The sequence below is a fragment of the Chiloscyllium punctatum genome, chromosome 1, assembly GCF_047496795.1.
Source record: "Chiloscyllium punctatum isolate Juve2018m chromosome 1, sChiPun1.3, whole genome shotgun sequence".
Lineage (NCBI taxonomy): Eukaryota > Metazoa > Chordata > Chondrichthyes > Orectolobiformes > Hemiscylliidae > Chiloscyllium > Chiloscyllium punctatum.
In genome coordinates, this window is record NC_092739.1 from 28255490 (window position 1) to 28261577 (window position 6088).

The 6088-nt window shown below is 39.3% G+C and overlaps 1 long non-coding RNA gene across 1 annotated transcript in view; it reads left to right on the forward strand.

Annotated features, from left to right (window-relative positions):
* Window positions 1-3298, forward strand: part of LOC140482167 (uncharacterized) — a 38290-nt gene extending 34992 nt beyond the window's left edge. The window contains exons 4-5 of the long non-coding RNA XR_011961678.1: window positions 1460-1585; window positions 2729-3298. This is a non-coding gene — a long non-coding RNA (uncharacterized lncRNA). The remainder of the gene's footprint in view (window positions 1-1459; window positions 1586-2728) is intronic.
* The last annotated feature ends 2790 nt before the right edge of the window (window positions 3299-6088 follow it).

A 6088-nucleotide genomic window follows, 5' to 3' on the forward strand; every position in this document is an offset into this window, starting at 1 on the left:
ACCATAATAATCGTGGTAATGGAAAGCAGCAGTTTGAATGGTCTGCCTCCAAGACAACAAGCAATAATTAGCTGCGAGATAAATCACTCTTTTTATGAAGATGAACTGTAGCAAGTACTGTCAAGGCAGACCCCAGGTTAACAGGTGGGCTCTGTCAAAATTGCAGGAAATGAGGCAAATCATATGGAAAACTATGACAGCAACCAGTTCAGTGTTAATACAGCATATCATCTTGTTTGTAAACTAGAAATCCTTGCAATATTCCGGGAAGTTGGATGTGCTATTTTGTTCCAGAGATGAAAGAGGATCAAATGGAATTTGTGGTCTATTTGTTACTAATGTTGAGTTATTGTATTAAGAGCTGCATCACATTACATTCCCATTTTTTGCACAATAGCATTCTAGTTCTTAAACAATACAGCCTTTAAAGTAATGATACAGCTCATACTGTGTTGTTCTCAGTACTTTTGTCAGAGTTTAGTTTCCGATGCTTATTGTCTAGAGAGGGTCACTCGAAAACAAATACTTTCCTTGCTAAAATAGTGAAATTTTTAAAGAGATTGGCGATATATATTTTGCACAGCAAGTGTACTGCCCACTCATGTAGTGGAGACAGTTTCAACTGTGGTTTTTAAAAGGGAATTGGATGAGTACCTGAAAGGAAAGAAAGATAGCAGGGCTACCCGGAGTGGGCAGGGAGATTGCACAAAGTTGAATTGCTCACATAGAGAGCTAACAAAGGCTTGATGGACCATATAGCCTCTTTCTCTGTTGTAACAATTATATCATGCTGTAATTCTATTCTGAGTGTTTGTGCTTTCTATTTTCACCAATTAACATAAATTGAGTCCAGATAATCCATATATAAGTGTTTTGATTAAACTGGATTCAAAACATGTGAAGTAACCCTTAATTCCTAAAGCTGAATATGATCAATGGAACTTACCCAATAAAATACAGCAATACAATCCCATAAAATATATAATATCATGAGTGCACAATGATATCTTTAATAGCATTAATGAGAGGCAAAACTGAAGCTGGTAGGTTTTTAAAATATATTTTATTCCAGAGTGTTGGCATTGATGGCAAAGCCAGCATTTATTGCTCATACCTGGACCATGGATGAAGCTGAATGTTGAATGAAATGAATATTGAATAATATTTATCAATTATTTGTTAAATAAAGATCTCAAAGCTGAAGTTTTGTCATGATAGAAAGACCACCTAGAATTTCTTCAAAGTCTGAGTGACATGGGCAGTGAGGAATAAGTTGGTAAAATATGGCAAGATTTGAAAAATAAGATTCTTGATGTTGAGAATAAAAGGAAGTTTAATTTTTCACTCAAGATCCAAATGCAATTTGACTAGTGAGTAGTGAGAGGTCTGTTTGCATATTTTTACATCTGATTAGTACCTAATTTCACTTCATTTTGCAATTTCCTATCCTCCTGTGCAGCAGAGAGAAATTAGATGGCAGCAATTCCTGACATGAAAATCAACGCGGGCACTGGCAGCTGCAGCTCACCATTTGCTCTTCCAGGCCTCCAGCAACATCTTCAACATCTCAGGTTTTGCTCCGTAGGTAAGGACCGCCTGCACCTGTCATCTATGAAGGTTAGCATCAGACATCCATCAGCATCACCACATTACCATGGAAAATCTCTGAGTCACTTAGAACACGCCAAATCTGCTTTCAATTTTTATTTGTATCACAAATGCACAATGGGAATAATAAATGGCTGATCCCTCAGTCAGAGTGGGCAGAATAAGTGGGTTTATTGGTATTAACACACATATCCTATCTGTGAACATTGTGAGGTCCTTCAAAGGTCAATTGTAGTAACAAGCATTTACACAATACATGGAAACACATCTGTAATCATAATATCCTGCATGTGAAATGCATGCATTATCCAGTTGTGTAGGACATACATCCTGGCTACTATCAAAATTGACCACATCGCTCCTCATTACAATTTGATCACAGTCATCTCTGTGAAGCAGAAACAATCACAGGCAACCTGAAAAATGTTACCTTCAGATCACAGTTCACAAAAATAATCCAAGATCTCATTGGTTGCACAAGAACATGATTTCCTCTCACCTTGAACTGTTTGTATTCATCAACATGCTATTGTATGCAATGCTACCTTCCCTGAGTGATACGGTAGGTGGTTTCAGTAACTTCACTGTACTCATCATTCATTACATGGGCCTCCATGTCAGCTCTCCACCACAGCTGTATTGAGGTCGATGCTAAATTATCATTTGTACTTAATTGACCAATGGATCCAGCCACAGCAGAAATTGTTGTCACTCTATCTACAGTGCAACAGAGAAATGGAGGAGGAACAGCCTCCAAGGATCCACTTGGAAAATGTGGGATCTCTCAAACCACAATACATAAATGTATCAAGACGATTGGCAATGCAATTTGTCAAAGTCACATTGCTTCATCTTGTTTCCCTATGACTAGGTCAGTGCAGAGTCCAGGCAATTGGCTTTGCCAACATCGCTGGCTTCCCCAGGTGCTGTACCTATGTCATAATGAGAGCATTCTATTATAATGTGGCTGAGTTCATCAACAGAATCAGGTTCTATTCCATCAATGAACAAGTCATTGGTGGTCACATGCACCACAACAAAGAAGTCTACACAAGTTAACCTGAGAGTTGCCATAAAGCTTATATCTTTGATAACTCTCATTTTCCTGTATTATTTCAAGGGCCAGATGCATGACAAGCTTGACCTACAAGAGACAAGAACTACCCTTTACAACCATGGTTGAAGCTGAGGCCGAGTGTATGTAGCCCATTCTTCAACCAGGGCCATTGTGGAGTAGACGATAGAACTCCTGAAGATAAGGTTCCAATATATGAGTTGGCTTGGAGGCCCTCACAGTATAGACAAAATATGCAACATAATCCTGGTAAACCATGCACTACATAAATAGAGCTGACAAAGAGGGGATGTGATGTTGAAGAGCTGGAAGAACAACAGCTATCTCTCATGGAGAAAGGTGAGGACATTGAGCAGGAGGAATGCCATTTTCAGCTTGAAAGAATGGTGCAGCATTATGTGCAATATCAGACACTGTTGAATTGATGCCCACTTACAGTAGATGTAAGTTGGGTGAAGTGCTCACTCATTGACTGTAATTTGTTTTTGCTCAAAAGACAAGCAGGCTCTCTTTGTTTCCTGAAATAAATGCAACTCTTTTTATTTATTTTTCTTCCTTCACTTTTCCTATTGATCAATAAAAGGTAACATTTTCAACTGTGCCAAGGCTTTCCAAGATGTGATGTTTCCAAATTGAACCATGACCTGATATTGCAGTAGGCCAATGGTGTAACAGTTAATGCCCCTGACTTCAGCTGAGAAGCTTTAAGGTTTGAATCCTTTCTGGTTTGAGTGTGTGTGTTGGTTTGGGACAGCATGGTGACTCAATGTTTAGCACCGCTGCCTCACAGTGCCAAGGACCCAGGTTCGATTCCAGCCTTGAATGACTGTCTGTGTGGAGTTTGCACATTCTCCTAATGTCTGCAAGGGTTTCCTCCATGTGCTTTGGTTTCCTCCCACAATCTAAAAAATGTGCAGATTAGGTGAATTGCCAGGCTAAATTACCCATAGTGTTAGGTGTGTTAGTCAGAGGGAAATGGGTCTGGGTGGGTTACTTTTTGAGGGGTGGGTGTGGACTTGTTGGGCCAAATGGCCTGTTTCCACACTGTAGGTAATCTAGTCTATAATGCAATTCACGGCATTACCGAAAACGTAGCATTCCCTTCAACATGGTATAGCGTTGAGGATGGGTAGTTGTTCAGTTTCATTCTTGTAACTGCAGTTAGAATAACAGTCAATCAGGTCATGGTAGGCAAACGTGAGGACTGCAGATATTGGAAATCAGAGTCTAGATTAGAGTGGCGCTGGAAAAGCACAGCAGGTCAGGCAGCAAAAGCCGATGAAGATTCCTGATGAAAGGCTTTTGCCTGAAACATCGATTTTCCTGCTCTTCAGATGCTGCCTGACCTGCTGTGCTTTTCCAGCACCACTCTAATTAAGTCATAGTGTAAACGTAGGAATACATTTACGAATGTAAGCTACTATTTCCAATGAAAAGTCAGCCATGCCATCTGTGTGCGCTCAGAAGCTTTCTTTATTCATTACCTCCCCATGATCTATATTCTAAAGGGCTATTCATGGCTGATGTTAATTGATCTGGTCCCCAGCTTGACTTTAAATGGGGTACTGGAAACTGAATCCCAGAAAGTCCCAGCAACAGCAAGTATTTCGCCACTACATAGTGCACATGTAACGAGGTGAGCTGTAGAGAATTGTTTGAAATAACTCACTAAAGCTCACAAAATTCAATGAAACTGACACTGAGCAGATTTTTGTTAAAATTCAACCTACTTGTGTTGCACGACCATTTCTGTGTCATAGAGTCATAGAGCTGTACTGCACGGAAACAGACCCTTCGCTTGAACTTGACCATGCTCACCATATATGCTAAATTAATCTACTCCCATTTGCCAGCATTTGGCCCATATCCCTCTAAACCTTTCCTATTCAAAAACCTATCCAGATGTCTTTTAAATGTTGTTATTGTACCAACCTCTGCTTTCTCTGACAGCTTGTTCAGTATGTGCACTACCCTCTGTGTGAAAAGTTGCTCCTTGGGTCCCTTTCATATCTTTGTCCTCTTACCTTAAACCTATGCCCTTTAGATTTGGACTCTGCTACTGTGGGAAAAGATCTTAGCTATTTACCTCATGCCCCTCATGATCTTATAAACCTCTATTAGGTCACCCCTCAGCCTCCAACGCTCCAGGGAAAATAGTCCCAATCTATTCAGCTTCTCTCCGAAGCTCAAACCCTACAACCTCTGCAACGTCCTTGTAAAACTTTGGTGAGACTTTTCAAGTTTCACAACGTTTTCCTACAACAGGGAGACCAGAATTGAATGCAGTACTCCAAAAGTGACCTAACCAACAGTAATGGAACAAGTATGTGTTGTGTCTACTTTTGCCTCCCAATCACAACATTACCATTGAGCTCTTGATTGTAAAACATGAAGGGAGGAATCAGTCCAGCCACAAGACAGAAAAAGTTATGTCCATGAATATTTTATTTGCAAAATAGAGTAAAGAACCAGTCATTTTTCATAAACATTCAAATTAATGAAAGCCGAAATATACTTGACGCCAATAAAAGTCATGCAACATCAGAGAATTCCAAGATATGTCATCGTGCACAGAGTTTCCACTCTTATGCTGTGTTAGTTAGTATAGTTCCAATAATTAGAGGTAATTTTCTTCCCCCTTAACTACACTTCACCTTTCAAAAGGAGATTTGTGGAAAGATGATACGCCTTGAATTAATTGTATAGAATAGAATTACACAACAATTTTGTGCAGACGTGCTCCTGAGTTGCAGGATAATGACAGGAAAATCTCATGCAGAAGAATACCGCTTACTGTTTTGCAATGAATTTTCCAAACTACTATTGCAACAACACATCTTCAGTGGTGTAAGACTAACCTATCGCAATAGGCTGAACTCAGCTCATGATCCTCATTAGTGAGTGAGCAATCCAATGTTTGATGACTCTTGCTTTGCATTGATTTTTAGAACAATTTGAATTCAGACAAACAAAAACACATTAAGTTAATTACTCAATTACCTATAACACATTTAACCATTTATCAAATAAGGTCACTGGCAGAGACTCCCTGAAAATCTAAAGGGACATGCATTAAATAGAAGTAACATGCCAATATAATGACGATTGGATATCTGTTAACTGATTTTTGTTTTCAGATAATACCTAATGCTTCTTTAACTGTGTTTCCCAAAACAGTGTCTACGGTTTATTTTGTCCACAATGAGTTGCAGATGTTCATGTAGTCACATCTGCCCTCAACAAGCCAGTTCAGTTAACATGAATATGACAGATCTGTTACGGTACGTGATGATTACATGAAACTTTATTAAATAGATTTTTCTGTCTTCCCTCTTCCTGTACCCCTTTGATTTTTTCCAGTGGCTTCAAATTTATTTGAACACTCTGTAGCTGCATGACATGGTC